The 12,750-nt window shown below is 45.2% G+C and overlaps 1 protein-coding gene across 1 annotated transcript in view; it reads left to right on the plus strand.

Annotated features, from left to right (window-relative positions):
- Positions 1 to 12,750, plus strand: part of LOC138510283 (transmembrane channel-like protein 2-A) — a 614,464-nt gene that overhangs the window by 101,236 nt on the left and 500,478 nt on the right. The window lies entirely within an intron of this gene.

Here is a 12,750-nt window from a genome sequence, read left to right on the forward strand (position 1 = left end):
ACATGATGCATTTCCTTGTTTTCAACGGGTAGTTAATATGGTAACAGATAGTGTTGTGCTTTTGGATCTAGGAAAACACAAAACCCTCTCATGTCATAGTTCTGTAGCCAACATCACAGAGCAGATTAAAGCAACTTTAAATGCAGCTGCCTCTTTTCATCTTCATTGGTAAAATCCTGGTCTCAGCATTAGCTTAAAAGCCCTCTCGTCTTTTTACCTTCTCTCTTTCTCAGTGGACGTTTGGGTGCTGGGTGATGTATTAGTATTCTGAATACTGGTGGGGCCTGCGTCATTCAGTTGTTGTTTCTCTCTGTCGATTGTGCCATGATCTGCATTGAACATTGGAAGAAATTCACTCACAACGTTTTGATCTTCTTGGCTGCCAGTTCCTATTTAGGCCAGGTGGGTAATGCAAGCCTGCCCCTGTTGCTGTTTCATTTGGCATGCCCAAGGGGTTGATGTCGTCCCCAAGATATTTCACCTATCGATGAAGCCACTGGAATATCTTCACGCTGAAAGTGCCTTGGGACACGGTGAACCACTTTGCAGGTGGCTCACAGTTCTACCTGATGCCCAAGACAATCTTAACTGAAAGGCTGCTTGAGTCAAATTGAAACTTGGTGACAAATCATTTGCATAAACTAAATCTCACCAAGAAGGAGTACACGATTTTGCTTGTGGCTGTCCAGGTGGAAATGCAGGAAATATCATGGTTATTCCTCGTCTTGCCCTGCGACGAACCAGGGGGCGCCCTCACTTCTTTTTCTCTGACATCAGGTGGCCAGGGAAAGGCTATCCCTTTTGTATCCTGACCCTCAGGGTGGATTTGCAAGGGAAGGTCACATGCGTGGACGAGACTTGGGGAGTTACGAGGGGACGTCCAAGGGGTGACAGTGTATTCCCCATTCCCTTTTTACAATGAACCTTCAGTCCCAGCAGCTTTTGAAGGTTACTGTCAACCCTTCCCCTTTCCTTCCTTGCAAAATGACCCTCAGAAAGGCCATTGTTATGCTGGGACGAGGAAGAGATCCACTAAGAGAACACTTCCTCATTTGGGCATGTTAAACACCCATCAGCCTCCCCTTTTAATGCAGAAGAATATCAAATCAATACCAAACCAAGGAAGAAACAACTGGGAGTTATGCACATTTCCATTCATTCACACCACTTTGTTACTGCGACAAAGAAGAGGGATGTGGAGGAGTTCCATTGTACCAGCCAGGCATGTCCAGATAACAGGCTTAACTATGGTCAGGCAACTGAAGTGAAGGACTTGCACCTGCAAACATTTAACAAGCCTCAGGTCTATAAAAAGCAAGACCGCCCAGCAGTGAGAAGAAACTGGCCTGGAGAGAAGGACACAGCTTTCAGAAGCGGGGCGGGCTTGAGAGGTATCGGCAGGAAGGACGCTGTGCTGAGCAGGAGGGCAAAAGAGATGCCGGGGCCAGAGTTGACTGTGCGAGGGTTGAGAAACCTGCAGCTGTTGTTGCCTTGTGTCCGCAGCAGGATCTGTGGAACACCGAATCTCCTGGTCGCCGCAGGGCATGGGTAGCTTCTGCTAAAGAAGAGCAGAGCTGCGTACAGCAAGATTCGAAGACGGCAGACGCTGCTCACCAGTGCTCCCGTGAAGCACAAGTTAGGTCTTAGTCCATCCTGATATTTAAGAGTAATACATCATTTATTTAGAAATTTGAATCTGTTGTCTGTGTCTTGATTCATGATGCTTTTACAGCCCCCACTGAAAATTCTTCAAGATTTCTGCTGGACCCCCTCTTGTCTTTTAAGGTTTCAGTCCAGTATGTTATTAAAAAGGCTGATTTCCCCCGTTATGGCCTGCAGGCAATCAAACCTGAATGTCTCCAAACTTCCTGCCATGCTCTGGCTCAAGTGCTTGTGATTTATCAGCAAGACTGAAAAAAAATCATCTACCTGTAGTTACCCACTATATTTCTTGCTCCCCTGCCACTATGCAGGTGAGCGCCAGATTGGTGACAAGTTCCATGAACTGTAAACATGCACTCCTCTCTAGAAGCTCCTTCATTGGTTCATCCTAAAACAGACTATCAAGTTGATTCTTTCCTACTTAACAGAAATGTTTCAGATCGTTTGGGTGTTTGCGGCCTTCAAAGCTAGGATGCTCATCACTTGGAAGATCCAAAATGCAAGGAATCTTAGACTATAAATAGAGCCTCTATACCAGTGAAATAATAATTCCAATCGACTTGATTTCTTCTTTAATTACCAGCACTCTATCAAACAACTACAAACCGTCAAGGATCTCCATATTTGGAGCCTGATAGATTTCTATATGCAGTGGTTTCAGTGTAAATTGTGTTTTTCCAATATGTACATTTTTACTGGGTTCTATTGTATTTTGCTGCCTTTCCAGACTGTTGGTTGGTACCCTTTATGTTGGGTTTTCACGTTTGAACCTCCATTTTCACTCTTCATGGCTTAAAATAATATGACACAATTTTTAAGTAGGTTGATCATTATTACATGTTGCCTTATTAATCCACTGTTTGGCAGTTCCTGTAATTTTGTTTCATAATCAATTTGTTCAAATTATACGATGCTGATTGGAACAGAATTCTCAACTACAAAATGATCATATGGCTTACTCACAACACTCCTTGCAGATTTGCACAGATCTTGCAAAACAGAAGCATGCTTTTGTTCAGTTTAGTCTGCATAGTAAAGCATTGTGCTGCCGACCCTACTTTGAAGTGGGAGAAGAATGCATCCTGATCTTCCATAATTATAATTATTATAATTATTATCCCTGTTCGATCAAAAGGTGGCATCAAGCCACTGCTTTTAAAGGGTCTCCTACGGAAGGACCCAAGACACCGCCCATTGCCAGTCCTCTTGATTTCTGAAAATGAAGACCTATTTGAACATATCTCTGCAGGGGGTAACATCATGCTTTATTTAGTTGCCGATTATTGGGGCTGAGCAACACAGTGGCCATTCTTTACTCCTGTGTGGCTCTCCATCCAATGCTTCAAGCCAATTAAAGTTGTGATGTGAAGGTGTACAAATGCTGCACAACCCTCAGGGCCCTGGGATGTGTTGCTGTTAGCGCAGTCTGTGCCACATTCTGCAAATTATTTTCCAAGACAGCACATCATAATTTTGCAAGCTTGTGGAAGCATATTGGCCAATGCGGCTTCTGAATCCTTGGCATTTATGCATTTAATGAAATACATTTTTGATCTGTGGAACAAACACTTCGCAGAATGAGATTTACTGTAGCTGTAAAATGAGTCTGATGTAGCCCACTGACATAAACACTGCTAGAAAGGAGAAAGGAAAACAAAGACACCAGTGTCATGTTTCAGGTTATGAAGGCACACCCCTAAACACTCACACCAGAGAGAATACTAACCGCTAGGGAAGAAAGGCCCAAGTCGATCTTGTAAGGATAACAAGTTTTAATCTCACATGCAAATGAGAGCAATAGCAAATACCTCTGCTGGTAAGAACGTTCTGCCTAAAAGAGGTACAAGCAGAAACTTTTAAAGATACACAGCATCATGATGATGCAACAACATACAGTAAAAACCAGCGCGGCTGATTTGATGGACCCTTTACATGTTCCACTTTTACCCATAAGGGGTGGTGGTCTGTTGGTCCCAGCCCAGTCCGTCCGTCTTACATCACGTGGGTGCTGCAGGGCTCATCTTCTTCTCATGTCGAAGGTCAGAAAACAAATTAATTATACTCCTACCATATAAATATTTTATCACTCATGCTGTGCAATTGGCAGGCCTTAAAACAGACACAAAGGAGGTTCTCGGGCCCTCTAACCTTCACACATGCATTTCACTCACTCCCCTCCACGTCATCTGGCTCCAAGGTCCCCATCCTCATTTTGAACTATAATTTATCCCTCCCAGCACCTTGAAATACAAATCACACGATTGTAGCTCAAAGATGTGCCCTGTCTGTCCTATTTGAACAATTCAGGACTTGTTAGTTTGGGGATGGTGGTCAAAGGGCACCTGGTGCCATGCAATTCAGGGATCTTAAGGTTTAGTCAGTTATATGTGATATAACTTGTGGTTAACCCGGCTCATGCTTTGGCCAGTGTGAGATAACATGCACACCAGGCACCGGTCTCTGATCACGGCCTTGTAGAGCACATTCATCTTGGGTAAAAAACACATCCTTGCAACACTGTTAAAACAAGTAATAGGCGTTGTGACGGTTGGGGCTGTGGATTGTCCTCATGGGAGCTCGGGAACGGCAGGAGATTTCTGTGGTCTCGTGAATTTGGGCCTAGTGCATGCAATGTCGCATTTAAAGCGCAGGCCTTCCCATCTACCTATGATTACTAATATCTACCAAAATAGCAATGCTGCTCGCACCTTTAGACTATTAATTAGTTAGAGTATTTTTGGTTATATTAAAATGAGGTCCTGACAAACGGGAAGGCATCCCTCTCACTGCCCCCCCCCCCCCGGCCCATCATAGTGCCTCAAATGCATCTCGCCTCACTTTCCAAAAGTTATTCAATGTTTTTGAATAGTCTTCAAAAATGAGTAGAGACTTTTCCACAAAGCATACTCACAAAAATAAACCAAACAATGTTTTGATGCCTATGTTGTAATGGACCCTGGTCTCAGTCATTCATCTTTTTGATATGATCTCTTTTGTGGGCTGAATGTTCAGACAATGGAGTCAATTCACAGAACACTTTCCAATGGGGATTTACCATTATAAAACGTTTCTGTGAATTAGGCCCGATATCTATCACAGAGTTGGAGCTGAAAATGTAACAAATTCACATAGGAACATTTATTTAATGTTAACAATGAATGTTTGTAATGCTGTAGACTTGGGATACTTTTTTTATATTTTTAGCAAGTATGGTTATTAGTCAGCATGTGCACATTGCACTTTACAATTTAGTGCATTCTATAGTGTCTTGCATTTTTCACTTTGCTACATTACTAAGAGAAAAGCCATGTCCTCTATCCCTCCAGCAGGCCGAAAAAAAAATATTTAAAAAATGCCTGGCCCAATCAAGGATGTCAATGTTTTGACATCCGAAATCAAGGATTTGGTCTAAGACATTGATTGTCTGGACACTACTGGAAGGAGAGGGACGAGGGCTGTAGAAAAAGCCCCCTTAACTAATATAAATCAATGTGCATTGAACCCTGCTTCAAACTGTGTCTTAGAAAGTGCTGAGGATGAAATCACAATATGGGTACCCGTTGCACAAACAAATCCACAAATGGCATTCTGACTGCTAAAATGTTGGCCAAAAGTAGGCTAAGAAAGAAAGTTGAGGACCCCTGAAAGTCATTTGAAATTGGAAAAAGGGACATACAAGAGGAGGCGATAGGAATTTTATAGTGCCAGTTGATGTAGTTGGCGATGTAGGACCGAATATATGTGTTTTTACAGAAGACGACCCTCCGAAGAGTGTGACAGAGGTTAGCACTGTCACAAGTATAAATATCAAAACTATTTGAGATACTGAAGGACTACATGATGTTTCCACTAATTAATTATGTACTGGCTGTCGATACTGTCATAAATGACCCTAGAGTCACACATTAAATAGGTTTTCTGCATTGAGTGCTTGGGGGGCTCAGCAGGGTACTGCTTTGGTTCAAAGATGTTGTCCTAAGGCAAGGCAGAAAAGAAGTAGGAATTGTTCTCTTAGCTCAGCTTGTAAGAAAAATAAACTATTGCAAACAGAGAGTTCCAATCACCCCAAATGAAGTGTGAACAATAATAAGGTGCCTGTCACCACTACATGAGCCCTGGGTTTAACAAGGTCGGGCAGAGCAATCCAAGCACAAGGGGAGACCCTATGGGAGACACTCATATTCACATGGGGCAGCTAATGGGAGTCATCCAAGAACTTACACAGCCGATAAGATCCTTGGATGGCAGCATAAAGGAACTGAGTACAAAACGTGAAGAGGAGCAGGACCTGGGTAGAGGCAGCAGCGACAAGAATGAGTAAGGAAGGGGGACCGCAAGTCCCAGAGGGACGAACCTTAACCCAAACGCCACTTCAGGTTGTGGCGGCTGATTGCCCCAACACTGCCCCACAAAGTACTAGCAGGTCAGCTAGTTGAAACTCTTCCTGCCTCAATGAAGAGTGATTAGCATCTAACTGCTTAAAACCCCTAATTGAAGCTATTGACTCCCATGTGTGCAGGAAAACACAAGCAGGTGGGGCACAGTGCACCATGGGGACTGGGAGGGGAGTTCCAGCTAGGAGAGCGGTAGACCGCACAGGAATGGTAGAACCGGGGTAGGGATAGCCATTTGTGGTCAGGCATAATGTCCCCAGGTTGACACATGATTTTGTATGAAAGTCAAGCATCCCTAATAAATAAAGGTATCCATTGGATCAGGAACGTGAAAGGGTGTGCTTCTATTATCAGGGAAGATATATTTAGGTGTGCAAGAAGGAGAGGTGTACATTTTTTATCTGATTGTATCCAAATATACTATCACCTGGCAGAGGGCATGTTGTCCATAGATTATAAAACATACACACCCAAGGGAACCGCAATATGCCTGAGGGATTACCTTCCAGGCTATGAACTGGAAGGGGCCACCACAGGCAATCCTGTGGGCCAAAAGGGAACATATGGTGGAAACCCTGGTCAATAAGTCATGACGCATGAACATCCTGCAACACGCAGATCAAGTTTTGTTCCGGGTGGGCAAGGCCTGGAATGTGTCAATTGACAACAACCTGAGGGATGATGCGAACCCCCCTGGAACATTGCAGGACTTATAAAGCACATGACAAAACCTAGCAGGACCAACCGTATTAGATGATACCAACTTGTATTTTTGTAAGAGACCTGGGCAGCTGATACAGTGGAAATGCAAGGTAATCAGTTGTGACAAATTCCAGCCTATAAAGGCCCTAGAAGCTGCCCATGTGGTAAGTTACTAATGCTGATTTACCCAGCCATGAAATAGAAGGTGGAACCCCATGCGGCTAGCAGGACAGACCTACAATATGTAGTAGCAACAGCTTTGGATGGCCAATGTATTCTTTTATTTAATGTATATAATATGTCCAATTCTCTCACATCGCCATCTGGGAAATACATGAATTCATTCTAGCATGGGAAGGAGGTTCCCATTCCTCTAGTAGTGTTATTATGGTGGCTTGAAATCTAAATATGCAACTGGAACCACACTCAGACCTAGAACCAAGATGAGGTCTGGGAATTCCCGCCTCTATTGGCCCCTCGCGCTAAGTAAACCCATACATTAGCCATAGATGTAATTAGGCTTTTACATGAGCTAGAGTTAAGAGCCTGTAATGAGCACTTCCCCCATGATCAACAAGCAAGTAATAGATTCATGAGCCCTAGTGGCTCCTCACTGATAGATTATATTTTTATATCAGGTGGGGCTTGGAAGAGGATACCAAGTTTGAAATTCTGGAAAAGAATGACATTGACCACAGGCATACTTTTATGTTAACTCAGTCAATGGCATTGGCCCAGGTCGCCAATGCTCCAAACCAGGCTTTGGATGTATCTGGCCACGCCCTCAGGAGTATTAGATGGGTAAACGCAGCATGCACTGACTTCAGACCACAGTTCTATGAGACAATCTTTTCCCACATTGAGAACCTCTGCTCTGAAAGAGCTCAGGATATGAGAATTATTCAAGCCTTTGAGAAAACAATAGCAAGTATCTCCCCTTTTGTCACCTACCCAAGCCATCAAGCTAAACAAAAGGATCTGACCAAGGCCGAGTGGTATGACCAGGACTGCACCCAAGTACAACAGGCTCTAATGGCCATATTGGCACAGGGACCTTTAGTTGAAAGAGGGCTACTAGTGTCATGATGCCTACCCCCGGGCAGCTGGACCAAGCCCATCCGCCCCGGAAGCAGGCATCCGGACATCTGTTTAAAGCTCAGAAGCCCCGGCTAGGGGCTATCTGGGTTCAGTCCTGGCGCCTTAGGCACCAGGCTCATAGTAGAAATCAGTCCTGGCGCCTAAGGTGCCAGGCTCATAGTAATCACTTACCTCAGGCAGACCATGCTGCACATGCATCCAGGCCAACGTGAGACCTGGAGGGACTATTTTTCCACAAGGACTACTTTTCACTCGGGTGTGGTTCTAGGGACTTCTTACCTGGGACTACTTTCAAAGCTATTTAAACCACGCCTGATCTTCAACACACGCTTCGCGTTATTCTGCATTTAGCAGCGTAACACTCACCGTGTCTGCAAACCTGCATCCAGCCTTCTGCCACGGCCGCCTCGAACACGGAGCCCCTAGGAGAGAAAGGAAAATAGAAGAAGAGGTTATATTACAGACTTAATCTGATTCCTCACCTGATTTCGGATCCTGCATCACTCCGAGCCTGAAGGGACATTCTTCCGGCACGCGTCGCATCCCAAATGCAGCGCCGCTCCATTTTCACCAGCCCACAGCATCACCGACTCGGTGCTGCCTCTGTCACTTTTTCAGTGATTTTTAACACCTGCGGAAAAGACAAGAAAACGCAAGGTGAGCCTAAAGAGACTAAAAAGACAATCACTTATATTACAAGACTTACCTGATTATCACCGGAGGCTTTATTCTTCAATACGCCGCATCCAGGAAAAAAGGAAAAGGCAGTAAGCTAATCTCACGCATCTTTACAGGATAGTTTGGGTATTACAGACTCTTACCTGAACGTCGCCAGCAACCTCCAGACAGAATTTGCTGCCGCAAATCAACGGGGGAGTGCAAGAGTGAACTTTGGACATTTTGAACTCTTTAAAAACTTGGCAGACTCCGGACTCAATAATCGTCCAGAACCCCAACACCTAAAACCAGTGAAGTAACTGGTTTCTATGCGCCCCTGCATGCCACGCAGGATGGAGAGCTCACCAATCAAAAACATAAGGTGAGGATACTGACCGGGAATATCGGAGTTGGCAAGTGGGGAGAACGGGAGCAGGGAGGGGGGGTCTGCATTCACACCCACGGGGCTAAATACCTTTCTCCATCTACAGGAGAATATTTCTACGAGTCAAGCTTACAAGACTGAGGGGGTCCGTCCAGATGGTCATCTTTGCCCTACGCGTCACGCTGGTGGAGGCCGCAACTGTCCGGGTTCGATCTACGGCCCTATGGGAACCAGGTGAGCGTAACAGAACGCGAAGCCTACCTAAAAAACCCCACCCGGGCGTTATGGAAACCTCTGAAACCGACCAACTAGCCCAACTGTTAGGGGAACTTAGGGCAGAGGTGCACTCTGCACGTCAAGAGACTAATGCCCTCAGGACTTAACTTATTTTGTCAAAGGAACGCACTGATGATCTTGCTAGACAACTGCTGCAAAGCCAAGCCGGCCAAGCACAACTACCTGGACTCGGAGGGAATCCAAATCCTGTCTCTTCGAGCAATCCTGTGCAAGTGGTTCTCCCAGGGAGCATTCCTTTAGCTCCACCCGAAGGTTTTGCTGGGGACCCGAAAAGGTTCGCCGTGTTCATGAACCAGTGCCGCTTGCACTTCCTATGCAGACCAGGAGCCTTCCCAAATGACCAAGCCAAAGTAGCCTTTGTACTGTCGTACCTTAGTGGCAGCGCAGCAGATTGGTCAATCCCGCTGGTCAGCCAAGATGACCCTCTTCTTCGGGATTTTCAAGGTTTTCAATCGAGTATGGAAAAGCTATTTGCCAGGCATTCGCAGGGTCAGGCCTTGGATAACGAACTTTTATCCCTACGACAAGGCACTCAGGATCTGTTAACCTATATCGCAACCTTCAATAGGTTAGTGGTAGAAACCGGCTGGCCAGAGGAGAAAAGAATTACTTTATTTCATCGTGGGCTTCGGGGTGAACTCAAAGATGTTTTGGCCCAAGTGGTGAACCCACCCCAGGATTGCACAGAATATATAGACTTAGTAGTCCAGTTAGACCACCGACTCCAGAATCGAACGGCTGATCGAGCTAAATTCGAGAATCGAGTTCTGGTCAAACCACATGTTACCTCCAAAGGATCTGACACATCAGAACCCATGCAGATCGGGGGAGTTAAGGGACCCTTAATGCAAAAAGAGAGAGAAAGAAGACGACAAATGCAATTGTGCCTTTATTGTGGGGCTTCAAGACATTTTCTAAGAGATTGCCCAATTAAACCATCCAAGAAAGTAGCCGGAGTAACTGTTAGAAATCAAACAGAGACTGAATCGGGAAACGACCACGCCCGACAAGCGTAGAAGTCCACTTGCCGAGCTTGAAGAAGGACACTCAGACCTCGCATCTAATCATACCAATGGTCCTCATTGATCCTAGACTCCCATCACGTATGCACGCAGCAAGGGCATATATCGATAGCGGGGTCGTAGGAAACTATATGGACCATAAATTGGCTTCTAGGATGAATCTATCTCTCTGCAAAAAGACCACTCCGGATGTTGTCACCACAGTCGATGGAACTGAAATTGCCTCAGGGCCTGTAACTCATTCCACTACAGAGATGACATTGCTGGGTCAGGATGGGCCTCAGAACTTGAACCTCAGAACTTGAACTATGCGGTTACCGATAAAGAATTGTTAGCCATCAAATCCGCCTTCAAAGCTTGGAGACATTACCTTCTCGGTGCTAGGCACACCATCACAGTAATCACTGACCACAGGAACCTGCAGTATTTAAAACCAGCCAAGGCCCAATCATCCCGTCAACTCCGATGGGCGCTATTCTTCGCCGAATTCGATTTCGTGATTACTTATCTACCTGGTTGCAAGAATGGTAAGGCAGATGCCTTATCCCGAATAGGACTGGGAGAAGCATTTTCGAACCCAGAACCAGTACCCATAATTCCAGGACAAAGAATCCTCGGCGTAAGTACTTTACAGACTTTAGAAGATGTTCATTTAAAGATTCAACAACTTTTCGATTCAACAGCCCTGCAGGACTGGAACAAAAGAGGCCCAGATTATTCAGTCATTAATGAGTTACCCTACTATCAAGGGCGTCTGTTTTTACCACACAAGGAACTGCAAGAACTGGTAATCTCCAATTACCATGATGCTTTGATGGAAGGACACCCAGGTATTGCAAAGACTGAAGCTAAAATTAAAAGACAATTCTGGTGGCCCACCTGGCGAAAGGACATAAAGTCATTTGTGTTGTCTTGTGGGATTGCGCCCAAAACAAAAGCCAGAAGAAGAAACCAGCCGGTCTTTTACAGCCTTTGGATATTCCGCCTACACCTTGGCACACTTTGTCCCTAGACTTTTTTACAGATCTACCTCCATGTAATGGGTTTAACACCATTCTAGTAGTTGTTGACCTTTTTTCCAAGATGTCTCACTTTATTCCTTTAAAGGGATTACCTTCCGCTTCAGTTTTGGCCAAGGAATTCCTTGAAAACATCGTTCGAGTACATGGATTTCCTTCTGTATTGGTGTCAGATCGAGGTAGTTAATTCATTTCGCAATTCTGGAAGAAATGTTGCCAACTAGCGCAAATCGACATGAGGTTATCTACTAGTCACCATCCCCAGACCGATGGTCAGACGGAAAGGACCAACCAGACTCTGGAACAATACCTACGTTGCATGTTACATCAGACCGAGGGCAATTGGAGGGATATATTATGGATTGCCGAATACGCATACAATAACTCAGTACATTCAGGAACCGGACAAAGCTCCTTTTATACCATTTATGGTCATCATCCTCGAACCTCAGAACTTGATTCACCCCAACACTTGGAAATGCCGGCAGTGAATCATCTGCATTCTACTATTACTCAAGCCTTTAAGGAAGCAACTGAACATTTGAAAAAAGCAAAGGAGAAATACAAGAAGAATGCCGATCAGCATAGGAGTGACACTCCCGATTATCAGATTGGAGATCAAGTTTGGCTGGCAACCAGACACATACCCCTAAAAGGGACTCAAACTTTTAATCCTAGATATTTGGGGCCTTACACCATTAAAAAGATAATCAACCCGGTAGCAGTTAAGTTAGAATTGCCCTCTAGTATGTGGATCCATCCCGTCTTCCATGTTTCACTTCTAAAATTATTTCAACCCGGAACAAGATTTTCCAAGCCACCTGATCCCATCCTAATAGATGGAGAACCTGAATTCGAGATAAAAGATATCCTGGACTCTAAGATGGTTAAATCTAAACTTTTTTATTTAATCGATTGGAAAGGTTACGGACCACAGGAAAGGTCATGGGAACCCAGTGACCACATCCATGCACCTCGATTAGTGAAGAAATTCCATCGGAACTTCCCAGACAAACCAGGGCCCAGAGGAGAACAACCTTAGGGAGGGCATTGGGGGGGAGTGCTGTAATGATGCCTACCCCCGGGCAGCTGGACCAAGCCCATCCGCCCCCGAAGCAGGCATCCGGACATCTGTTTAAACCTCAGAAGCCCTGGCTAGGGGCTATCTGGGTTCAGTCCTGGCGCCTTAGGCGCCAGGCTCATAGTACAAATCAGTCCTGGCACCTAAGGCGCCAGGTTCATAGTCATCACTTACCTCAGGCAGACCATGCTGCACATGCATCCAGGCCAACGTGAGACCTGGAGGGACTATTTTTCCACAAGGACTACTTTTCACTCAGGTGTGGTTCTAGGGACTTCTTACCTGGGAATACTTTCAAAGCTATTTAAACCACGCCCGATCTTCAACACACGCTTTGCATTATTCTGCATTTAGCAGCGTAACGCTCACCGTGTCTGCAAACCTGCATCCAGCCTTCTGCCATGCCCGCCTCGAACACGGAGCCCCTAGGACT

This window comes from Ambystoma mexicanum, chromosome 6p (assembly GCF_040938575.1).
Source record: "Ambystoma mexicanum isolate Mex_15411 chromosome 6p, UKY_AmexF1_1, whole genome shotgun sequence".
Taxonomy (NCBI): Eukaryota; Metazoa; Chordata; class Amphibia; order Caudata; family Ambystomatidae; genus Ambystoma; species Ambystoma mexicanum.